Here is a 26991-nt window from a genome sequence, read left to right as displayed (position 1 = left end):
GGATGTACTATATGCCCAGTCAGTGTTCATATTATGGGACATCTATCATGAAATAAAAATCATGTGATGGAGGCATCTTTGGTCAAGCATTTTGCTGTACATCATAAGAATGAAATGGAGTTGAAACACTCTGTTCTGTATGTCTCTCCTAGGGGATTAACTGGTAACGTCCATAGGGATTTATTGAGGAGAGAGGCTCAATGGATTCATGCCTTGGGAAGCCTACAACCTTGGAGTCTTAATTCGGAATGTAATTTGCCATGCTTGTTATAAAGGTCTGTAGGTTTGTTCCTGAGAATACTATCTCTTTAAAAATGTTCATGGTTAGCAGCGCGTCTGTTATATAAACACTTTGATAGGGGTGGGAACAGCCGTCTTGACTGACCTGGTAGTGCTGTGAATGAACTGCACATAAGAGTTTTTGTGCCGTCACAAGTTGGTGAGTGCATATTATTGATTCTTGGTGTATGACTTATCAGGGTTGAAGTAAGGAGTGAGAATATTTTCTTTGATATATTCTTTATTTCTAGAAAAATTGTGGTGGAATCTTTTGTGGCCCCTGAGGAAATCTTGGTGGGATGAAACAAGCTATTTAACTTAATATTGCCGGCCGCTTGTTGGGCCAACCCAGGATTGTGGGTGGTCCCCGGCTCCATCTGCCCTTATCCACCTGAAAAAGAACAAAGAACAAACAGAAGACATCACATTTTCTGCATTTGTACTAATTTGCCTTTTCATCTGCCTCTTTGAATAAACTGATGGCTTTGTGGATATTGTGGATGCCTGGATTATATGAAGATCAGAGAACAAACAGATATTTATTTAAGAACTCTTCTCCAGCACCGTCTACTTCTTCGTAGGTCCAGTCATATGTAATTGACAAAGACTGTTTGCTGTAATTATTTTCATATGATGGACATTTAAATCTTCATACATTTCTGTATATTGATGTATTGAAATATTGAAATATTCAAATATTTTTGATAAATTAATAGTTTGGAGTGTCACAGTTGCCCCTGAGTAGTGTTGTGTATAGTTCACTGGTTCTGTATACTCAGGGTTGCCCCTTGGTTGTTAGTGATTTGACTCCAGTAGCTGGCAAGATGGGGGGAAATTGCCACCATTATATATACACATTATATTGGTTTTACCATTGAGGTTCCAGCAATTCCTAGAGGCATGACATCACTTCAAGGTTTTTCCTCCAAGTGACATAACACTGTCACCACATGAAGCTCCCTCATGTCCCCGCCTCCTAGGCTCTTGCCTGTTGGCAACCACTAGCTGACAACCCTAATTTCTATGCAGATTCTTTGTTCCCATTTTTGTATTATTGAAGACTTCTGTTCTGAAACTTTTTGTATATCTTTTGAACATCATTTCATCTCATACTCTTGGAATGGGTAATCATAGTTTAGAGGAAAGAAATATGTAAAAATTAAAGCTTGAGGTTGAAAAAAAACCCAAATAAATGTCAGAGGATGTTAAAAAAAATCCTATACATATATGTTTTCTGAGAGCCTTTCTAGCTGAGACTTTAAGTCTAAGTATCTTAATAGCAGTAAGTTGCATAGCCACACTTGGTCAATTTGCCTCAGACCAATACAGGGATTACAAAGGAATCTAATTCTAATCTTCCCCTTTTTTGTCTTTTTGTTGAAAACTCATGCGTTCATTTAAAAAATGCTTCTTTTCAGCAAGAGTGAAGTTTTCTCACTCAGTATTCTGGTATAATTAGCAAAATCAAGCATCAGATTAAGAGTTAGGTTCCTTTGTAAATTGACCAAATGTGGGTATTCAAATGGCATTTAAAAAAAAATTAAAATCCACAGAATTAAAGTCACAGCTAGAAAGGCCCTTATAACACATTACTGTATGTTTCTGTAGAAGTCTCACTGTGATTAGTACTTTCTTCCTATTATTAAGTCCTGTTGAACATGTCAGAGCTTGTTGTTTGGAACTTTTTTTCTCACTTCTCTTCTGTCTTGTTTTCTGATGCTTATTCAGAGTTATTTGTGAGGATGCATTGCTGCAAATTCCTTCTTCAAGGCTGAGTTTGGCTGAAAAGTGCCATATTAAAGAACTTGGGCCCAATGCTCCAGATTTATATAAAGTGCAAACAATGTGCAAGTGAAAGGAAATGATTGGTGTGGCAATTAGACAAGGGCACGATCGGAATTACGGACTGAAAATTGCCCCGATTTTGGCATTTGTGTCATCGGGACCGGGCTGATCGGTTCCGTCCACGGCTCCCAGTTCAGCACTTGGGTGGGGCACTCTATCGGGTCTCGATCGGATCGATTGGTTACGTTTTATAGGGTGCTTTTGCGGGTGATTGGGTGCAGGGAGGAGGGCTTGTCCATGCCGGGGGCTCATGCTGATTGGTCCCCAGGATAGTTCCCATCCTATGCTCCTTCAGGCCATGGGAGCAGGGTGGGGCGCTCGGAGAGGGGGCTGAGTTTTCGCCATTCAATGGGCGCCTATGGGCTATGCCTTCTTCTTTCGTGGCGCTGTGGGCGTTCCTGCTTCTGGAAGGGCTTAGGGAGCAAACAAACTCCAGCCCCGCCCTCCTCCCCGCCCCCTCCTGTGCTGATGCAGGGCTCTACGCCGCTTCTCCGCCTCCACCTGGCTGCCTCTTGCTTGCGCCGGTGCCAGCCCACCAGCGGTGCAGCACCTCGTGCCACTGCCAACGGAAGGCTATTTATGCGCACGTAAGAGCCAGTTGCGTCGTTGCAAGCCTTAGTTCGGTTCCTATTCACTTTCCCTGCCCCCCATTAGGACTGCACTGTAAAAATACCAAAGGCCTCCTCCCAGGATCTTTTCTTAAATTGGCTGAAGAATATAAACTGGTTGTTGCTTGGAGACTGAGGAACCCTACGGGAAGAGATTATACATTTTATTCAGACAGTCATAAGTCTTGGTCTAGAATTGACATGTGTTGGACTTCAGCAAGCTTTCTACAGGAAATTAAAGCTGTCGATATCCTTCCTAGGACATATGCAGATCATAACCCTTTGCTGTTGAAAATAACTGATACTACAAAGAAATTTAGATGGAGATTGAATGTGCAATTGTTGAATAATAGACAATTTCTGAAAGATGTAAAGGAAGAAATGAAACATTATTTTTGATAAAATATAAACTCTGAAACATATGAGAATTGTCTGGGATGCAAGTAAGGCTTATTTTAAAGGATTGGCAATAAGATTTGCAGCTAAATGGAGACGAGAGAACAGGCAATGCTATCAAGAGATAATGGATGCTTTTGAGAAAAATGAGAAAGGCTTGAAAACGGACGCCTCAAATGCTAGTTTAAAATGTAACATTAAGATTATTCAAAACCAAATTAATTAATTATTATCTGAAGAAATTGCTAAAAATGTTAAATTTGCTAAACAACATTATTTTGAACATGCAAATAAACCAGGGCAGTGGCTAGCCTATAAACTTAGCAAGGAAAGAGAAAAGAGACTGATTCATGCCTTGTATGATGATACAAAGAGAGAGAGGACTCAAAAGGAAGAACTAAAGAAAATTGTGGAATCTTTCTACAAACAATTTTATGGGGAAATGGAAATATCAAGAGAAGATCAAAAACAGTATTTACAAAAGCAAGGTCTTCCCAAGCTATCCCAGGAAAGAAAGAGATGTCTTAATGATCCTATTACAGTGATGGAAATAACAGAAGCCATACAAAAACAAAACACTGGGAAAATCATAAGTCTTGCAATATTCCCCAACTGGCGATTAACCTCTTCTAAATAATCATTCATGTTCATTATCATGATCCCACCACCCTTATCCACAGGTTTTATGATAATATTACTGTCATTATTTAATTGTTCTATTGCTTTAAATTCCTCTTTAGTGAGATTATGCCAATTATGTCTAAGTCACAAAATCAAATGTTCAACAAACGTCTCAACTGAAGAATCTGAGAGAGTTGGTACAAAAGTGGATTTAACATGTAGGGGAGTTGATTCTTGTATAATAGTCTGAGCACCAAAATGTTTCCTTAATTTAACTTGTCTGATCAATTTAAAAACATCCACTCACATACTAAAAACATTATATTGCGGAGTGTGTACAAAGCCCAAACCTCTATTGAGGACAGATCTTTCCACTGGACTAATGCTTCGACTGGAGAGATTGAAAACTAAATCCTCAGCTTTCCCTTCGATGGAGGACGTGACTGAAATCTCCCTAAAAAATGCCCTCTATCCTGATAAGAAATTGTTCTGTTTCTTAAAGTCCTAACGTTCCCTGACTCATCCTTCTGAGGCAGTGGAAAACAACTCTGCACCATCCTCTATATTACAGTCCTTCAAGTACTTGAAGATGGTTATCATATCACCTCTCAGTTGTCTCCTCTCCAGGCTAAACATACTGAGCTCCTTCAACCTTTCCTCAGAGGACTTGGTCTCCAGACCTCTCACCATCTTTGTTGCCCTCCTCTGGACATGTTTCCGCTTGTCTATATCCTTCTTAAATTATGGTCCCCAAAACTGAACTCAATACTCTAGGTGTAGTCTAACCAGAGCAGAGTAGAGCAATACCATCACTTCTCGTGATCTGGAAACTATACTTCTCTTGATAAAGACCAAAATCGAATTTGCATTTTTAGCTACCACATCACACTGCTGACTCACATTCAGTGTATGGTCTACTAAGACCCCTAGATCCTTTTCACACATTCTACTGCCAAGACAAGTCTCACCCATCCTATAATTAAGCATTTGATTTTTCCTATCTAAATGCACGACTTTATATTAATCTCTGTTGAAATTTATTTTATTTGATTTAGCCCAGCTTTCCAGCCTGTCAAGATCATCCTGTATCCTGACTCTATGTTCTACCGTATTTTCTACCCCTCGCAATTTAGTATCATCTGCAAATTTAATAAGCATTCCCTCTATTTCTTCATACAAATCATTTATAAAAATGTTGAACAGAACAGGCCCCAGAACTGATTCCTGAGACATTCCACTTGTCACTCTTCTCCAAGAGAATGAGGAACCATTAACAAGCACTCTTTGGGTGCCGTCTGTCAACCAGTTAGGGATCCACCTAACAGTAATAGGATTCAAACCACATTTTACCAACTTGTCAACAAGGATATTATGTGGAACCTTATCAAAACCCTTACAGAAATCAAGATAAACTATGTCTACAGCATTCCCCTGATCCAGCAAGGAAGTAATTTTCTCAAAAAAAGAGATGTTAGTCTGACATAACTTGTTCTTGAGAAACCCATGCTGGTTGTTAGTAATCATAGCCATCTTTTCTAAATATCCTGATTCCTGACTGATATTTTCTTATTTTCATTCTGATTACATTTTCATATTTTATATTGTGTGGGAGATAGTGGGTTTATTATATATTTTCCCACTTTTATTACATTTCCCTTTGTATGGGTACTTTTGGGGGGCATATTAGAAGGGCTACTTTTTTTTCTTTTTTCAGAGAATCTATTAGGCAAGAGTTGAAAAGTACTCAATTTGTGGCCTTTGAGGCTGATAGTACCAACCATGTGTTAAAGCACTGTCATTCTGTACTGATTTTCTGCTACTTCAGTGGTGAAGGCTCAGTAATGGAACTCTTCTATGCATTCACAATGTTGATGGATTCTTGAGCTGCGACAATTGCCACAGTTTTATGTAAACATCTGGAAGACATATTCTCCTCCAAGATTTACAAGCAGGAACCTATTGCTCAGAGATATGATGAAGCATGTGTGATGTGTAGACAGCTTGAAGGAGTCCAAGATATATACCCAAATGCCCACTATGTTAATTAGTATACCAGTCAGATGAATTTAATAATGCAACATGCAGCATCCCAAATCAAGGATGAGAGGATATTCTTTGGAGACATTTCTGGGTTTTCAGCATTCTTTGCATGTTCAGCAAAAAGAACTGAAATTCTGGGAACAGTTGTGAGAAAAAAACTCCCAAGGTCATCTCAGACACACTGGAACTTTAAATATCCAAACAGTGAATGTAGTATTTGAGAGGAGACAGGAACTCATAGAATGCTTTAAGGAAATAAGAGCCTGGAATTTTGTTCTCTGTGAGGCCAGGGGAATTCATTTGACTTCTGGAGGAAGATGGCAAATTCCTTTACTTTTTGTTCTTGCTCCACAGAAGAATGCCTGCGTGGATAGTCTCTACAGTGAGCTCCAGAGAAGAGCCACTGATTTTGTAGTAATTGTGGAAGCTCTCTCTGATTTTGTTAGAAGTATCAGTGCAGTTAGAGATTCTATTCAAGGCTTGTTCTCTGAACCTGCTAAGTCTAGAGGCAAATGGAAGGAAAACCTAGATTCACTTGAAGCAGAAGTTTGTAGCATCATAATTTCACATGTTACAGAGCAACTTGAATTCATTAAAAATCTATTACGTGCAACACTGGTACAGAGTAGTTTGTTCAAAGCACATTTGAAATTCCCAGTATAAGCTCTGCAGGAAGTACTAGAGGCCAACCTAGTGCTACAAAAAGACAAGTTGAAGACATGGCTTTCCATGTTGTACAAGAGACAAAAGCTTCCCCCCATCAAGGATACTTCAAAACTACTGAACATACTTCTGGACTAGAACCTGGAGACATATTTTGAAAAAAACAGTGAAGTTATTGAGAATCACAGTGACTACTCCAACGACTACTACAGAAGCAGAATGAGCATTCTCTTCTGGGGAAAAAAATGTTTTCCTAAGAAATGCCATGTCTGGAGACATGCTCAATGCATTAACAATGCTGTCCATAGAACATCAACTGACTGAAGAAATTCTAAATTTTAATCATCGAACTGCTTGCAAGAAAGAAATACTGGGCTAACTTCACCTAGATGAGGTAGGTAAGAAAGAAGTAAAGAAGACATCAGTTCATATCCCCAAACACTGTTCATCAACATTCTTCACCTGCTTGGTTCTTTTGTAAGATAGTAATGTTTCTAATACTGATGTTTTAATGTTTGTATACTTGTTTGTAACCCATCTAAGTGATCTAATTTTAATGTAAAATATTTCATTAAATTAAAACAAATAGCATAATATAGAAGAATATTTGGAGGTCTACCTTTCTGTGGTCATATATAGGAAGCAAGGCCGGCGCATCCATGGAGGCGGGTCCAGCAGCCGCCTTGAGTGCTGAGGTGCTGAAGGGGGCGCCGGGGCAGAGGCACGCGCCACGGAGCTGGTGGCAGCAGTGCTGGCGGCTGAGCGGGAGGGCTGGGAAGCCACCTGCGCACTGCCCCACCTGCCTGCTGCACCTGACCCGCAGCTGCTGCGTCCAGCCGGGAATGTGTGCTGGCGGTGGCAGCGCAGGGCAGTCTGAGCAGACAGCCTCCCAGCCCATCTGCTCAGTTGCCCTGTGCTGACGCTGCTGCTGCCTGCACACAGCTGTGGGGCAGGTATGGTAGGCGGCTGGGGCGGCACGAGGAGGCCACCTGTGTGCCATTCCAGCTGCCTGCTGCACCAATGGGGCCAGCTTGCAGTGGCGTGCTGTGTGATGATATCACAAGCAGTGACATCATAAGGCAGTCTGAGTGTGCGCATGCATGGGGGCAGCAACAGCCCTGAGGCTGCCCCCGGTCCCAGGCACCAGAAACTCTGGCACCAGCCCTGATGGGAAGGGTGGAGTGTGTGTGATCTAGACATTTGTTCATGGTGCTAGTCTATCCCTAGGTCTTTTCTCTTCCTCTGGAAAGAAACTTAATTGCAGATAAGGTGGTTGGAAGGGGAGTGGAGGCTACGGAATCAAGTATAAACGTAGCCTACACCTAGTGTGGGATTTGAATTGCCAAAGAAATTAAAGGGTCCATCATCATTTCTACCACCTGTAACTGACCATCGTGTAGAAACGTTTGAACACATGATTCTTAAGGAACTTCTTCAACTAGAGAGCAAACCACGCAGGACTTGGCAAAACTTATCACGCCTGGAGAGACAGGCTCTTAAGAATCTGCAAATGGACTCCAACATAATAATTAAATCTGCCGATAAGGGTGGGGGTATTGTTCTTATGGATAGGGAAATGTATGTAACGGAAGTATATAAACAACTCCAGGATACCTCTTTTTATACACCGCTTTCATCTGATCCAACTAACCAAATTAAGGAATTGATCAAAATTGTTTTAGATGAAGCAAGGGAGATGGGAGAAATTAATGATGCAATATATAAATCTTTACAGGTTGCCTCTCCTAGGGTTCCAGTATTTTATATACTGCCTAAAATTCATTAAAAAAGTTTTCCCCCACCCGGCAGACCAATTATTTCGGGGTGTGGCTCCATTTTGGAACCTTTAGCGATTTTGTTAGACTCAATACTACAACCAGCAGTCACAGAAATTGATGGTCTATTGCATGACACACGGGACTTTATTAAAAAGATTGAGAATATTCAGTTGGAAGAAGATACTATATTCCTAACAATGGATGTTAATTCCCTTTATACCATCATTCCACATCAAGAAGCACGTGAGGTGGTAGAGGAAACCCTTGGAAACCTAACAGAACACTACTTTCCATCACCGTTTCTATTACAACTACTTGACTTGGTATTGGAGAAAAATTATTTTTGCTTTGAAGAAAAAAATTTTTTCCAGAAGAAAGGTGTAGCCATGGGATCTTCTGTGGCACCATGTATTGCAAACCTGTTTATGGCCCGTTGGGAGAGAACATTCATTTTAAATGACACTAATCCCTTTAGGAACAACATTTGCTTCTTTTGTAGATACCTTGACGATTTATACTTTTTATTTAAGGGTGAAGCCCAAATACAGGATTTTTGTGATTGGCTCAATAATCAGGATCCAAATGTTAAGTTCACCTGGCGTTCTGACTACTTTGGAATTAATTTTCTTGATGTTGTTACGTTTAGAGACTCCAGTAATAAGATAAAAGTTAGAACATACATGAAGGAAACGGACCGGAATTCTTATCTGGAATTTAGCTCATTCCATCCTCGACATTTGAGAGAAAACATCCCCTACGGTCAATTTTTACGTATTAAACGGAATTCCACCACAACCACGGATTTTGATAGGGACAGCAAACAATTGGGACAAGCCTTCCTGAACAGGAATTATCCACCTCAAATTATTTCTAATGCATTAATTCGAGCTAAAACTAAAGACCGAGCTGAACTTTTTCAAACCTGTTCAGGACAGTTGGATTCAGGCATCCGATGGGCTTTGGACTATACACCTTTAACGAACCAAATTAAGAGAATCGTTAACCGACACTGGCACTTGATCCAAGATATTGAAGGCTGTGAAAAAAGACCACTCTGCGGACTCCACAGATCAAAAAGCCTAAGGGATGTCCTGATACATGCTAAAATGCGATCTGCCCCACAGCAATCATCATTACCTGTTGGTAATTATAACTGTGGACGTTGTAGCATATGTAAGCTAATGCAGGAGGGAAGGGAAATTTCAGTCAAGGATCGGAGGATACCAATCAAACATTTTGCATCATGTTATACATCATGGGTGATATACCTGATAGAATGCCCTTGCAGTCTGGTTTATGTTGGTTGTACAGTAAGACCATTAAAAACAAGGATATTAGAACACATCTCCAGGATTAGACATAAAGTGCTGGAGGCACCAATAGTTTCCCATTTTCTTGAATATCATCATGAGGAAACCTCCTTTAAAGTTTCGGTACTGGAAGTTTTAATGAAGGGTCAGCTAAATCAAAACAACTTATTAAAAAGGGAGGCATATTGGATTGTGACTCTACAGTCAATTAGACCTTATGGCCTTAACACTGAGTTATTGTTAAACTGTTTTCTCTAATGAGATACTCTACTTTAAAGTAAGTTAAACACACAGGGAATGTTATTTAAACTCAGTATGGCCAATTAGATGACGCGCAGGAGAAGATACAACTGCTGCCGTCCAGGTGCTGTGGGAAAAACAAGCGTCTTTGCCAATTGAAATTGAATAATAGTGAATGGAACAGGTCTGTCTTTTACAATGTAGTGTAAATTTATTTGGTTGTGATGCCTTGCAATGGGTTTATGGATTTAAAAAAAGGACTTTTGGAATTCTGTAACACTGTATAAAAGACTTACATTGCTGTTTTGTAATACATTTTCTTATGGATACTGTATAAATCACTGAAGTGGGGATACCATTGAATGTAACACAAAATTAATTTTTCATTACAGTTATGAACCACGCCCCTGAAGAAGGGGACGAAATCTGAGTTTAGCCGGCCCCAGATTGGGCGTGGCTAATTTCTAATTTGCTTTGGAACCTGTTCCACCTGGTAATTTTTCGTTTAAGAAGACTTTGTGAAGATTCTGCTGTTCCTCGTGGCCAAAGAACACACATATATACACGATGGAAACCCTGGACTAACTTTATTGAATAGCTCATATATGCTTTATAATATTGAGTAGTAAATGCATTAATATTTTTGACTGTGATCAATAACATTGAATAGTAAATGCATTAATATATTTGATTGTGATTATGTATTCAAATGGGTTTTGAATAGTGGCTCCTGTGAGTCTTTTCTCTCTTTTTATACCCAATGGGAGACTGGCAAGCCTATTCCAACGTGCTATGAATTAGGGTTGGAGAAGGAATGGAAGAAACTAAACTAAGGAAAGTGTTTTACCACAGCATTGAGCATTTTTATATATCAGAGAAGAATTCTCACAAAAATCTTACAGCAAAATTAAAAATAACTCAATTTATTGTAAGATTGCTATCAAAATGTATATGATTTCATACAAAATTATGTTTTCCCCTCAAACCTCACTACAGTTTTCCATCCCCCAAAATACAGATTCTGAAAGGCGTTTTTCTCAAAAAAGCACCGCACTAACAATTCTAGCAGTTTTCAATTATCTGTCATTGTATACCAGTTTAGGCCAAATATCTGGAGACAGGCTAGAGACTGAATTGCTACAATGACATAGTGCCATCTGCTGTTAGCAGTTTGAAAATGCGCATTACGTTGCTGACTAGCCAAGGGAAAAAAATCAGGAAAAATGAAATTTAGATTCAATGTTATGATCCTGTAAATTCTGAATGGCCATTCAGAAATCTGCCATGATTTCAAAAAATGACATTTAGCTTTGGTATTAGTTGTAAACACAATATTAGAATATCAGCCAATTGGAGAAGCAATAACAAGTAGAATAACGAGGAATCAAATGCACAGAATCAACTAATTCACTTTAAACAGTCAATCATATATGCTGAGTTGTTGGTAAAAGCACCATGGACTTTTCCATATAGAAGCCTATCAACCAAACATAACATGAGCATGTGCTACCTGTGATCTTATATGCAAACTCATTGTGTTGTCTGAATAGGGAAACACATTTTACTATGCATGTATAGCTTAAGTATATATGAACTCTCACAAATAGACATGGGCACGAACCGGAAAAAAATGAACATGGTGTTCGTTGTTCATTGCCATCCACGAACAACAAACATTAATGAACATCATGAAGATGTTCGTTGTTTGTTGTTCGTGGGGGCCAGCAGGCTCTCCTCCAGCCATCAAGATCCCTACCACACCACTCCCAGAAACCCTATCTGAGCAGGCAGCAGGAAATGTACCAATAATAAATAATAGCTTGGCCCCAGAGCCTGGCAGCAGCCCTGGAACCTGAAGGGGTAGATCCCTACTGCACCACTCCCAGAAACCTTACCTGAGAAGGCAGCAGGAAAGGTACTAGTAATAAATAATAGCTTGGCCCAGAGCCTGGCAGCAGCCCTTGAACTTGAAGAGGTAGATCCCTATGCTACCACACACAAAGAAAATTCAAGCTCCAATCCACTCTCTCTCTCAAAATGCCAACAGCAACTGTCTCTCCCTCACTGTCTGCAAAACCAGAGCTGGGAGCCCCCCTCCCCCCTGCTCTTTGCTTCCTTGTAACAAATTTGGAGCTCCACACTTGAAAGGAAGACCTGCCTATCAAGCTAAATTGGGCTTAGATTGTTTCCAGGGCAACAGCAGGAGTTCAGACAGAGTTCAGGCATTCCCTGCCTCTGGTTGCCAAGGGAATTGATTGCAGGTGCCAGATTGCGTGGCTTGATGAACAGCAACGAATGAGGCTCACAACTACCACTTGTTTGTTTAGAATGGGGCCTCACAAATAGTTTGTTTGCGAACAGCTGATTGGGCTGTTCATGGCTTTTTTTAGTTGGTATTGCTGTTCATACCCATCTCTACTCACAAACAAACAAACATACTGGCCAAAGGCAGAATGCACAGAGGCTGAATTCATTGCCTGTCTATACAACATGGTGACTGCATGTATCACAAGGACAGCAGGTAGCACAAAGTCCCATTAGGGATGTCACAGAGTTCTCAGAGAACCTGTTCAGCCCTCCCAATCACATTGTGAGCCAATTGGGAATATGTTTGGATTACGTAGATCAACTTGAAAAGTTGCCAAAAATATTTGCAGCTGCCTGTTGATCAGGAACCAATTCACAGATGTTCTGATCCATCAATACCACCCATCAAAGTGCTCATTTTGGTCTCCAGCACTGGGCAGGTACAGAAGCAGGGTGTTTAACCACTGCATTACAAAGGGAAGGAGTGAAAGAGCTGGTTCCTCTGCAGCCCAAGCTTGGGGTGGGAAGAAGAGGAATCAGCTGAACTTCTGATCATACTCTTTCCCTCCCAATTTTCCACAACTCAGCATGTTTCAGAAGCAGCAAAGTTTCCAGAAAGAAAAATCCGAAGAATCTTCCAGCTGATCACCAGTGGGGCATCAGCTCCTGATCAGTGTCTGGGAGTCAGTGTCTGATCCTCCCCCAAACAAATTTTTCCCCTGGGAGCAGGGGGGTCCCCTGCTCCCAGCCTCCTCCCTCTGCCACCACTCACCTGGCCAGCATGGGAAAAGCCACGGGAATAGACCACCTGGGGTGCACTCCCAGTGTGGTGTGATGACATCACTCCCAGGACTGACATCATTGCTCAGGCTCTGGGAGTGCTCCTGGGCTTCACGCCGTGCTTATTCAGCCAATTTGGGAGATCCAAATCAGCCCAGAGTGAAGCCCAGGAGCACTTCTGGGACCGGCGTGATGATGTGACTCCTGGAATTGATGTCATTGCGCTCTGCTGGGAATACTTGCACACTTTGCGTGTGTGTGAGAAGAAGATACAGGTAAGTGCCAAGTCCCCCACTCCCCCACCTGCAGGAGACTAAGAGAACCTGGCAACCCTAGTGAATACACGTGAACAGGTTGTAAACAGCCGACTAGCCAGCTGATTACTTGGAGTCCTGATCACTACTGGTGAATAAAAAGAGGCAAATGTTTGAGCATTTCTTGCTCCCATTGCACACAGTCCCACTACATGTGACTGTAGCATCCAAAAAGAACTTAGTTAAACAGGATGTGTGGCACCATGAAAATGGAACCATAACTGCCTGCCTCTATTTTGGAAACTATTTTGCCCCTATTTCAGAAATCACACAAAAGAGCTGCCAGTGTTCTGTGAGTGGAGCAATATTTTTAAGACATGGGGAAATGGCCTCTGTGTAGCAAACTGATTGTTTCTGCAAATGAGTTAAGTTAACCTTTTATATAGACAATATAAAATGATATAGACAATGATGATACTTGAATGGGGATTCTGCAATCTGCCATGTAATTCAGCAGTCTTTTTACAAACTGTGAACTAGGAATATTTTATCACCTTAAACCAACATACCTTCCTTTGGTCTTCTATAACATTTGTGCACCAAGCTTTGTATGTTCATATATCTTTTCAGCAGTTTTGCCCCAAACTGCCTTTTAATCACCAATTAAACATTGTGAGGAAGAACAGACAGATTTTTGCTCCTTGGCTGAAATTCAAATGGACAGATGAATTTTCTTGGAAACCCACAGCCAGGACCTAGGAAAATGGAACTGGAGATGGAATCATACCAGCAGGTTTTGTATGTGCTTTCTGTGTTCACCAAGAACTCTGTTTCAACAGCTGTGTGCAAAATCAGGCCAATTCCCAATGTTTCCTTTCTTACTGTTGACAATTGTGCAAAGATGTAACTAGGCTTGCCATTCCCAAGCCCGGGGCAAGGGAATCTCCTGTTCCCACCTCCCACCCTTCACCCCCACTTACTGGGCCAGAGAGGGGGCGTGCCCCCAGGGCACCACCCCAGTGGCATGGTGCACCCCCAGGTGGTGCGGCATGCTCCCACAGTCCACAGCGGTGCACTCCTGCACCCCGCAGCAGGCCTGTATCAGGCGAAATTGAGCCCCACAGGGCGAGGGCGATTCAGCCCTTTGGTGAGCGCAGGAGCACTCCTGGGCCACCCTTTGACCCTCATGATGATGTCCAGGAAGTGACATCATCATGCTAGCCAGGAGTGCACACGCACACTATGTGTGCACACAAGATGAAGACAAGGGGGAGGAGGGGAGGTAAGAGCCAGTCTCCCAGTCTCCCACTGGGAGAGTGAAGGGATCTAGCAACCCTAGATGTAACTATGTCGCAAGCCCTGGGGGATAACTTCAGCTGACTCTTCAGACATTATGTGATAGGCTGAGGACTGCATTTCCCAGCATGAACCAAGGTGTCCAGAGGCGGAGAAGAGAGAGGTACATTGCCTGCATAGTCATTGGGTGAGCCACCATAAGCTTACCATTGTAACCACAGCAACCACTGCGGAAAGTGCGGTAGAGGAGGGCAATAAACAGTTTGGTGTGTTTATTTGCAAAGCCTCTGCTTCTCTTGCATTTATTTTGTGCCAGTTTTAAAATTTTCACTCAGAAGCATCTAGTATACCAATTACCTTGTGCTGAAATTCACATGCATTTCTCTATTACCCGAAGGCTTTATATGGAGTTTTGAATTTCATGGGATCATAAGGGGAAGGCAGCGTGAAAGGAATCTGCCATCTGGAAACCATTAGAAGCACTTATTGTTCTGAGTGGCAAAGCTCTTTCTCTCTTTTTTAAAAAAGGTACTAAGCAATCACAAAACAGCGATGAAGAACCAAGCACCAGCCTCTCACTCTCCCTCTTGGCAAAAGTGTGCAAACTTTGCCATTAGTAAAAGTTTTGAGGCAGGGCCCTTGTGCAATTTCCTGACTGCCACACAAGATGAAGCATTATGGGGTGTCCGCCTATTTTGCATTAGTGTGTTGTATAGAGATAGAAAAGGGAAACAGAGGGAAACCATGCAATACAGGAGGAGCAAAAGTGAGAGGGGAAGTTATACATGTTATGCAAACTGAGCCAAAATAATTTCGAGGATGGGAGTAATAATTCCATGGCCTGGAAGTGTCATCTCAGCCACCAAGACTAATTTAGGTGGGTATTAGAGATGGGCATGAAATGAACCACGAAACCAAATTCCATATAGAATGATGTGATTATGAAATAAATGAATTTTTCCAGCCGTTCCATGGCCGGGTTCGGACTTTCACAGACCCCTTGCCATTTTCAGCCTTGTTAAGATCATGTGAGACACCTGTAAAAAGAAACTACATTACAAAGACCAGCACAGGAATTTTCATTCTTCACCCAAGGAGTTCTTACCTTGTTCTAAGAAGAAACAGGAATAGGGTTGGTGGTCCCCTGCAGTTAAGAATGTGCTTTGGAGACACTGGAGACACTTTAATAAGAGACATTTGAAGGAACTGTGTTGTAACATGATATGTATTAGTACAGTAGTACAATGAATGTTGCATTGTGATGTGACTGTATTGTTTGCACATCATATTCTTTTTCACATTGATAAAGTTTGTTAATCATAACGTGGGATATCCGTGTGTGTTAACACATTGTTGCTATTGTCTGTAAACAGGTATCAGGCTTGTTTTGTTTATTTATTTTCAGCCCATTGGCTGAAACTGTGCAGGAGAAAGGTGCTGTCAGTTTCACAGACCCTGTGCTGAATTCAGCCAATGGGCTGAAACCGGCGTAGGGTCTGTGAAACTGACAGCCTCTTTCTCCTGCTGCTCGGGCTGTCAGTTTGTCAGTTTCACAGACCCCACATTGGAACAGTGTGGGACCTGTAAAACTGACAGCCTGGGCAGCGGGAGAAAGAAGCTGTTATTCCACAGCCCCCACACCGGTTCCAGCGCGGGGTCTGTGAAATGACAGCCTCTTTTCCTGCTGCTTTTGCAACAGGAGAAAGAAGCTGTCATTTCACAGACCCCGCCCTGGTGCGAAATACATAGAATGGTTGCTTTCTATTTATCTGAGGATCCTTACGTCTGTTTACTTAGACTGTTAAGCAATAGCATTCCCATTAAACCCAGTTATGTGATATGGAGTATGCTCTCTGGTGCTCACTAAGATAATGATTGCAAGCAGCTAGAAATCTTATAATGGATTAATCATTGAAGTTTGGATCACAAAAAAATGAAAATTACTTAAATTAACAGCATTAGGATGTTTAAGAGATGGAAGGTTAAAGAAACACTATTTTTCAAATGAGTGGCAATCCTCTTAAAGCTTCTTGAGTGAGAATTGCACCTTGATACAGATTTGTATAACTGAACTATTCTTTTTCTGAAACATACTTTAAAAGTATTGGTACAAAAGTACTCCTCAGTCTTTAGGTCTGGATGAAGGTAGCTAAATAAAATAGGAAATTGAAAAATGGAAAACTCCATTTGCAGGTGACTACGGGTAGAGGTAAAGGTAGGTGCTGAGGTAGGTTATACAGGTGTTATTACAGATAATGATGGGTGAGAAAGGATCATTTTATGCATATTATTGCATCTTAACATTATGTATTGTTAGCTTGTCTCACTGAGTCATCTAATGTTGAATTACTCCATTTATGGATAGTTATTTACAATCCATCTGACTCACTGAGAAATGTAACATTATGACAGACAATTGTTTATGGTCTGCTCAACTCACTATGATATGTAAAACTGTAGTAGAATGTGTGTATAAAATAGTAGTATTGTGTGTATAAAATAAAGTTATTAATTAAGAAAAAAAGGATCATCACCAGTGAAAGGCTGCTGATCAAGGTGCTGTTCAAAACACAGGATCAGGCGGTAGAGAAAAAGCAAGCCCGCCCTACAACTGCTTTCCGACTGGGGCTACCGTCACATGTGCTCCTCCAGATGGAAGTTTTACAAGTGACCAGCAGCAGTTTGGTGTCAAGTTGCTGCTGGAGATCCAGCAGTAATTTATGGCTGTTTCCAAAAGAAACTTTCCCCTGGGATGTTTGAAAGAGGCAAAACTGATGGCTTGAAGCAGACTGTAATTATTATGGTGGGTAGTAAGAAAGGCAGCATTTTTATTTACCCAGCAGAAAGGAAAAGAGGTAGCTCCTGGCAGCTTCGCAGAAAAAGGAAAATCTTCGCTTGAAGAGCAGTGTGAACTCTGAAGTCGTGAACTGCTTTACTGCTAAAGTGACTGCTGGCGTAAGCACCTGCTGTTTCAAAATCATGGCAGAAATGCACTCTTGGAAGAACATCCCCATCCCTATCCTGTGGCCAGATGTTAGAGCATCTGCTTGGCATGCAAAAGGTCCCAGATTTTTATTTTTATTTTTTATTTAATCGCATTTCTAGACCGCCCTCCCCGTCAGATGGGCTCAGGGCGGTTTAACAACAGCTTAAAACAATAAAAACATTATAAAAACATTAAAACATCATATCAAAACAATTAAAATTGGTGGGTATAAAATATTAAAATACAGCATTGTCCTGCATGGGTGGTGGAAGGTCTTCAGTGGTATGGCTGGCGAGAGGACAGCCTAGCCCCCACCAAATGCCTGGTGGAACATCTCCGTCTTGCTGGCCCAGCAGAAAGATAACAAATCCTGCCGGGCCCTAGTTTCCTCAGACAGAGAGTTCCACCAGGTTGGAGCCAGAACTGAGAAGGCCCTGGCTCTGGTAGAGGCCAGCCAGACCTTCCTGGGGCCAGGGACCATCTGCAAGTGCTTAGTGGCTGATCGAAGTGACCTCTGGGGAACATATGGGGAGAGGCGGTCCCGAAGGTATGTTGGGCCCAGTCTGCATAGGGCTTTATAGGTCAACACCAAAACCTTGAACTGGACCCGGTACTCAACCGGTAACCAGTACAGCTGACGGAGGATAGGTGTTATATGAGCCATGACTGGTGCTCTGGCAACCACCCGTGCAGCTGCATTCTGAACCAGCTGCAGTTTCCGGATCAAGCCCAAGGGAAGCCCTGCGTAGAGTGAGTTGCAGTAGTCTAATCTGGAGGTGACCGTTGCCTGGATCACTGTTGTAAGGTCATGGGTCGATAGGTAGGGGACAAGTTGTCGAGCCTGTCTTAGATAGAAGAAAGAGGATCTAACAACCGCTGCGACCTGTGCCTCCATAGACAAGGAAGCATCCAGGATCACACCCAGGCTCCTCACTCTCGACACCGGCATAAGTGGCGCTCCGTCGAGAGCAGGGAGCCGGAGTCCTGCACCCATGGACCCTAGACCCACATGCAGGACCTCCGTCAGATTCAACCCCTGACACCTCCAGTGAAAAAGATCAGGCAGTAGATGGTGCGAAAGACCTGTGCCTGAGACAATGGAGAGTCGCTGCCAGTCTGAGTAGACAATGCTGACCTCTATGGAGCAATGGTTTGATTCAGCAAAAGGCAGCTTCATGTGTACAGCCATCTAATGTAAACCCAACTGATTCCAATGTGCTTTATGCCAACGGTTTTGTGCACAGCCTTGCAGACCCCACAGGTCTCTCCAGTGTATAATTATCTGCAAATATGTCTTACTAACAGCCTGACCAGAAGCCGATTTAGTTGTGCCTAAGCTCTTTGGAATCAGTGGGCATAGGTACGCCACTCTGCTCAGATCAGATTGCATTTCAATGGAACTGACTTCCAAGGAACCATACACGGTATTACGTGATTATTAATAATCCAGACATTACAATCCAGAGATTGCAATTCAGAGATGATGTGAGAGTCACCATGGTGAGCTGAACATATGAAGCAGCCTTACAAAGAGTCAGACCATTGAGCTAACCAGATCAATATTGTCTACTCTGACTAAGAGCAGCTCTCTAGGATCTCAAGCTGAGGTCTTTCACATTACCTACTGCATGATCCCTTTAACTGGAGGTGCTGGGGAATGAACCTGGGACCTTCCACATGCAAACCAGATGCTGTGCCATGAAGCCATGCCTCCAAAGTGGTCTGTTTGGGAGTGAAGCATTGGTACAGCAACAACAAGGCAAGTAAGAATGATGCCCTGCAGCTGGCAGAAGCCCCAGCACCATATAGAGAGTCCCAGTCTGCCTGCTCAGGTTGAATAACTCAGGCTTCTGTGCTTGTTGGAAGAAAGAAAGCAGTTATAAGCAAAGGCTGCAGAATGGAGACCATTCAAGAGAATAACACTTGGTGTTCACATGTGTTGTTCCTGTTCCAGCACCTTTAATAACCCATGGAGGCTTTCTCTGCTGTAGCCTTAGGCTTGTTGCCATTTAACCTTTTGTAGCATGGGATCACATTTAACCATTCTAGCTTAGCGGAGGTGGGGGGGGAATGATGCTGGAAGATGCTTCATGACAAGGTTAATTTTCTTCTTGGCTCAGGTCAACCTGCTTAGTATTCTGAGCTGATAAATTGGCAAGCAGTCAGCATTGTGTGTTGACTGCATAAACTGAGCTGCTGATAACTGGCATGCTGGTCTTGGAGTTTGGAACACATAAATAAGAGGATGCGGCAAACCCAAGGGAAATCTACAGCATCAGAAAGTATTGTTGAACAGATGCTTTTCTCTACATGAGAGATGCCTTTCTTCCCTTACATTCCAAATTCTAATTCATTCAAAGGGGTTAAAAAGTCAGCACATTGCAACTTATTCATAGGGCAGATATTTAATAAGCCAAAGAAGCACTTGTGTAAAATTTTAAATTGGTTTGCTAGAGGAAGGCAGAGATCCTCTGCATACATTCTTCAGAGAAAGCAATATTGAATGCAGATATTTCCTTTTGCATGCATAGGATTGGGCAGAATGACAGCCTTGCATGGAGTTTGTAAATCTTTATTTGGAGGGCCAGCAAATCTATGGAGCACATATAGAGCAACACAATTACAGCTAAGGGAGGGTAGAGGAAATTGCCGTGCTCTGCATCCCATAATTCAGACTACTACTTACCGTTGTTCCTCAAGAGCATCTGGCCATCTCACTGAGCCACTGACTATTGTTATAAACAGTTAAATGGTCTATATTGCCCTTGCATGTGCAGCCCCATGCAAATCCATGCCAGTGTAATGTAACTTAAGTCAGAAGTCTGAAATCCTGTGCTAAAATCCCAAAATATGTATAAACTGCTTCACAGTCTTTGCAATTAAAATGTCAGAAACTGGTTAACTTGACTTAATAGGCTCCTTATTTAATAGTCCCAGATCCTTTGGTATGCCTGCTGGATAGATTTGTCTTTACTTCTGGTCACTGTCTTACAAGGGATTGGTGTGTTCTGCTCAGGGGCCATTTCGTAGAAAAAGAGCTGGAGGAACTCATTAGCACAACTCATTAGCATATGCCACGCCTCTTGCCATCACCAGAAGTGTGTCGTTAGTATAACTTATTTGCCTATGACACACACCCTGACATCACCTGTCCTGGCTGTTTTGGACCCAATCTTGGCCATTCAGGGCCGAAATTGGGCCCAAAATGGCAAAAAGGGGTTGAAAATGGCTGAAAAGGGGCCCAAAATGGCCAGGACTGGGCCACTGATGAGCGGGAGAGTGATCCACCACCCGTCAGAGGCCTGATCCAGGCCATTTCAGCCCCAATCTAGGCCGAAACAGGCCCAAAATGGCCGAGTGTCAGGTGGGTGGGGCCACCTGACGTGACCTCTTTGGGGAAGTGCTGGAACTGCGTTCCTGTGCTTTCCCTCTCGAAATGAGCCCTGGTTCTGCTGAATGCTAGGGGCAAATCTGAATCATTTTTAATATTTTCAAAAGGAGAACTGCCCCTTATTACTTCCTCACACCAGTAGTACTTCCTTAAAGGAGCCTAAACTCTGTTTTGTATCTTGCAAGCACATAGCTGATTACGGCTGCCTAAGACCTCTTGTACTTCTTAAGGGAGTGGCGTTTTTCCATTATGCCTTAGAACATCTATGTTTTCCCCAAATGTCTGTTTTTCCTTTCGAACCTGAAGAAGATCTCTGGGCAATTCAAAAGTATTAAGTTACTTAAAGATATTTCATAGAATCATAGAGTTGGAACGGACCTTACATCCTAGTTCAACCCCCTGCACATTGCAGGAACAGCCTAAAGAAACTCCAAGTATTCATCCAGCCACTCCTTGAAGACTGCTGATGAGGGGGAACCACCACATTCCTAGGGAACTGATTGCTCTGCTGTATTATTCTTAAGGTGAAAAAGTTTTTCCTAATGTCCAGCTGGTATCTTCTCTCCTGTAGTTTCAACCCATTGTTATGAATCCTATCCTCTGTTGCCAAGAGAAAAGCTCCCTTCCCTCCTTTAAATGACAGCCTAACAAACACTTAAAGAGGGCAATCATGTCTCCCCTCAACCTCCTCTTCTCCAAACAGAACATTTCCAAGTCCCTCAGTCTTTCCTTGTAGGGCTTGGTCTCCATGCCCCTGATCATCTTGGTTGTTCTCCTCTGCACCCATTCCAATTTGTCCACATCCTTTTTGAAGTGAGGCCTTCAGAACTGCACACAATACTCCAGGTGGGGCCTGACCAAGGCAGTATAGAGAGGGACTACAACATCCTGTGATTTGGATGTTATGCCTTTGTTGATACACCCCAAGATTGCATTTGCCTTTTTTGCTGCTGTATCACACTGATTGCTCATATTTAGCTTCCCATCTACCCATATCCCAAGATCCTGTTTACACACACTGCAGCCCAGAAGTGTATCCCTTATCTAGTATGCATACTTTGCATTTATGTTACCCAGGTGGAGAACCTGGCATTTATCCATGTTAAATCACATTTTATTCAAATCATATCCAGATCTCACTGAATTCTATCTCTATCATCTCCTTCGCTTTGCTTCTCCTCCCAGTTTAGTGTCATCTGCAAATTTAATGAGGAATCCCTTCACACCCTCATCCAAATCATTCATAAAAATATTGAAAAGCACTGGGCTCAGAACCAAGTCCTGTGGCACTCCACTGGACTACTCCCTCCAATCAGATGTGATGCCATTGACAACTACTTTGAGTGTGGTTATGCAGCCAGTTCCTTATGCATGCATCCATCCTAGAGTCCAGTGCACAGTCCTCCAGTTTATCCATCAGAACATCATGAGGAACCTTGTCAAAAGCTTTAGTGAAATCCAAATAAACGACTTCAACAGCATTCCTGTGATCCAGTAAGCCAGTCACTCGATCATAGAAAGAGAAGAGGTTGGTCTGGCAGGATCTATTGGGGATAAATCTGTGCTGACTTCTCCATATCACCATCAGATATTTTCACATTGATGCCTTTAATATCTGCTCCAGTATCTTCCCTGGGACAGACATTAGACTGACAGGCCTGTAGTTCCCTGGATCATCCTTTTGCCCTCCTCCAGTTTTCTGGCACATCACCTGTCCTCCAAGAGGCCTGAAAGATGATCAACAAAGGGTCCACAAGCTGCAATACACATCCAGTGCAGCAATATACATCCACGGCAGCAAAATGCTTCTGTACAATTTCTCTGCCCATATCAACCAGCAGCCCTGATGCCATGCCTTGCCTACCACCATCTCTAGGTGGACCTGGATGGACCTGTTCTCTCCTTCAGGAAGAAAACTGAGGAAAAGTAGGCATTGAACCTTTCTGACTTCATTCTGCCCTCTGTCAGAGTTTCTCCATCTTCACCCAGCTATGGGGATACTGCTCCCTTTACCTTATGGTTGCGCCTCGCATACCTGAAAAATGCTTTTTGTTGTGGCAAGCTCCCCTGGCCAGTCTCAGCTCATTCTGAGTTTGGCCTCTCTGATGGCTGTGCTACAGTGCCTAGCATTTCCTTCCCTCCATTTCTTGTACATCTCCTTTTTCTCCTTAGCTCATCACAGAGCTCTCTGTTCATCCATGTTGGCTTCTTAGATCCTCTGCTACATTTCCATTTTGTTGGAATGGTGATAGCTTGAGCCTGCAAAAACTCTTCTTTTAGGAGGGCCCACTCTTCACTCGCTCCTTTCCCTTCCAGTATTCTTGTCCATGGAATAATACTCATCATATCTCTACGTTTATTAAAGTTTGCACTACTAAAATCTAACCTGCTCATTTGGCTACTAACTCCCTTGGTACCCCACAGCAAAAGGAATTCTCGGAGGACATGGTCACTTCTTCCTAAGGTTCCCATCACCTTGTTAGTAATTTATTTATTTATTTATTTTATTCAACATACCCCACCCTTCCCACAAGCAGGCTCAGGGTGGCTTCCAACAAATATATTGTTAAAATACAATAAAAACCTTATTAACGCATTAACACGTTAAAATTCAAGTGCCATCAGACAGCTCAGCTACTGCAAAATCATCATAAGCCCCGGCACCACCATGATGTAACTCAAGGGCAAAAGGAGGGTGTGGCAGTCAGGAGGGGGACAAAAAAGCTGGCCCCTTGTCAAAGGCCCAGTGGAACATCTCCATCTTGCAGGCCCTGCGGAACTGTAAAAGGTCCTGCAGGACCTGGATCTCCATTGGGAGAGTGTTCCACTAGGCCGGGGCCAGGGCAAAAACAGCCCTGGCCCTAGCTGAAGCCAGCCAAATGTCTTTTGGGCCGGGGACCACCAGAAGCTGTTTATCTGCAGAGCACAAGGCCCTGTGGGGGACATAATGGGAGAGGCAGTCCTGTAGGTATGCAGGTCCCAGTGTGTGGAGGGCTTTAAAGACTAAGACCAGTAGACTAAGACTAAGATCCAGTACCTTGAACTGGATCCGGAACTCAACCGGGAGCCAGTGCAGCCGGCACAACACAGGGTAGATATGTGCCCTAAATGGCGTCCCCATAAGGACATGTACCGCTTCATTCTGGACTAGCTGTAACTTCTGGGTCAAGCTCACCGGCAGCCCAGTGTAGAGCAAGTTGCAGTAGTCTAGTCTAGAGGTGACCATTGCATAGATTACCGAAGCTAGGTCTTGGGGCAAGAGATAGGGTGCCAATTGCCTGGCCTGCCGAAGATGAAAAAATGCAGATCTGGGAATGGCTGCAACTTGGGCCTCTGTAGAAAGTGTGGCATCCAGGAGCACACCCAGGCTCCTCACTGTCAATGAAGGCTGTAACTGCACTCCGTTGAGGGCTGGGAGCCGGATTTCCAATTCCCTCGCCCAATGACCAAGATATAGAACCTCCGTCTTCTGGGTATTCAACTTCAGGCATCTCTGACACAACCATTCCACCATGGCAACCATTCTGCCATGGCATCCATACTGGACTAGGTTAATACCTAGTCCAGTAGGACTGAGCCCCTCGTTGCTTCCTCTACCATTTGAGAAAGGAAATTGTCAGCCAGACAAGTCAGGAAGTTGCATGACCCTGGACATAAAGCAGAATTGGTCTCCCAGCACGTATGAAGGAAATTGAAGTCTTCCATAACTACAAGGTCATGTTTCTCGGATACCCTATTAAGCTGCTCACAGAAGGCAGAATCCACCTCATTTCCTTTGTCAGGAGGTCTGTAACAGACCTCAGCCACAATCCTGCTCATCCTTCCCTCCCTTATCTTCACCTAGACACTTTCCAATGGGCTGTCACTCTCCTCTTCAAGTATTTCCTGACAATCAAGCCCTTTCCTCAGTACTACTCCATCTCCTCTGTAACACTTCCTGTTCTTCTTGAATAACTCGTACCATTTACTACTGTATTCCGGTCATGGAAATCATCCCACCAAGTCTCTTAATGCCTACTAAGTCATATATTTCCATCTGTAGTATTAGTAGCTCAAGTTCCTCCTTCTTATTGCCCAAGCTTTGGGCACTGGTATATAGATACTGGAAGCCCTGCAACATTCCTGCTCCTTGACTTGGCCTTCCTAGGTAGGCTTCTGCTATTTGCAATCCTTCTTCCCTGAAATTCTTATGCCAGCTATCTCCATTCCCCTGCAATATCACTTTAAAGCCCTCCCAAAGAATCTCCCCAGGTTCCTTCTAAACGCATTCTTCCCTGTTCTTGACAGGTGGTCTGTTGCATGCAAGCAGGCCATCTTCAAGAAAACATAATCCATGCCCTCAAAATCCAAATCACTCCTGCCAGCACCATGAACTCAGCCAGTGGTTCACCTCCATAATCTTCTGTTTCCATTGCATTCCTCTTCCTCTGACCAGCAGAAGACCATTGGTGCTCTTTTTCCTTTCAGTTGCCTCCTGAGGACTTCATAGTCTGCCCTAATGTGTTCAATGGTGTTCATGGATGTGTCATTTGTTCCTATGTGGACCATCACAAATGGGCAATGGTCTGTTGGTTGACTAGCTTGGCCATCTGGTCTGTAATATCTTTGATCTTTGCTCCTGGCAAGGACACGTGATGTTCCATACCCCTCATTGGAGAGTCACCAATAGAGATGGGCACGATCCAAAAAAAAATCTGATTAAGCCGTTCCTGGATCCGGGCCGCTGCCGAACCCAGGCCACTGATTCTAACCGATCAAGTCCCATTTCCGATCCGGAATCGGAAAGGCCAAAGCGGGAGGGCGCCCCGCTGTTTCCAGCGATATAGGAATGGTGGTTGGTGGCAGCAGCCGCCAGGCCCGGCGGGCAGGGGGAGGCGGCGAGGGGACATTCACACACACACACACACACACACACACACACACACACACACACACACACACACACACACACACACACACACACTTAGAGTAGAGGGGGGGAGTTTTTAACCTGGCAATGAGCCGCCTTCCCTCAGGGAGGGGACATTCCCAGGGCCGGATCTACAGTTGCCAGCGCCCAGGGCAACTGTAGTCAGGCTCTTGCACGCGCGCGTGTGCGAGCGCGCTTCTGCCCCCCCCCCCCCCCGCCCACGCAGCAAGCCAGCTTTCCTGGTGCGCTGCAGAGCTGGCGGCAGTGCGAGTGGCTTGGTGGCTGCCCGCGCCATTCACCTGCCCCACAAGACAAGGGGCGGCCGGCTTGCCCGCGCACCCCTTGTCCTGGGGAAAGGCGAATGGTGCAGGTGGCCTCCCAGCCTCCTGCGCTGCCTTTTGCCTTTCCCCAGGACAAGGGCAGCCGGCTTGCCCACGCACCCCTTGTCCTGGGGAAAGACGAACGGCGCGGGTGGCCTCCCAGCCACCCGCACTGCCTTTTGCCTTTCCCCAGGACAAGGGGCAGCTGGCTTGCCCACACGCCCCTTGTCCTGGGAAAGACGAATGGCACGGGCGGCCTCCCACCCTCCCGCACTGCCTTTTGCCTTTCCTTTGTGCCCATGACTTCAGAACACCCCCTTCCCCCTCCCTCCCCTGGGTTGCTGCTCCGTGGTTGGAAGGAAGCCTGCTAATCAAGGAAAGCTGGGCTTCCATTCGTGTTTCGAGGGCGACAGAAGGAGGGCAAACACAGCTCATTCCCCTGGCTCCGTTGTCCCGGGAATAAATTACTGGCGCAAGAGTGTCTGCAATTCCAAACAGAAACTGATACATCCGATCAAGTCCCGAACAAGCAAACCCCCGACTGCTGAATCGGTTGCCGTGGACGGAACCGATTAGCTGAGTCATGATGGCGCAAACGCCAAAATTGGGGTTTTTTTTAAATCGTAATTCAGATTGTGCCCATGTCTAGTCACCAATCACCAAAACTTTCCATTTCCCTCTAATATTATTTGTTTGTAGCTCCATGGTGCCCCTGCTTATTCTATCTGGTCCTTGTTGTTGTACATCTGCCAATGATTCTGTCACATCAGCACTCCGGGATTTTTTTCCTACCAGTCCATAAAGCTACTTGCAATTTTTGCTGAACTGACAATTGATGGTGTCAGTTTTGGCAGAGAAATAACTTGCTTGCAAAGGAGTAAGATGCTGACTTCAGCATCCATTTTCTCCGCCATCCAATAGAAGATCAGTGCTGTCAAGTTGACAGTATCAACTATTGGTTAAGCAGA

Source organism: Eublepharis macularius, chromosome 1 (genome assembly GCF_028583425.1).
Source record: "Eublepharis macularius isolate TG4126 chromosome 1, MPM_Emac_v1.0, whole genome shotgun sequence".
NCBI classification, from domain to species: Eukaryota; Metazoa; Chordata; class Lepidosauria; order Squamata; family Eublepharidae; genus Eublepharis; species Eublepharis macularius.
The sequence above is the reverse complement of the archived record's forward strand: the minus strand, read 5'-3'. Positions refer to the sequence as shown.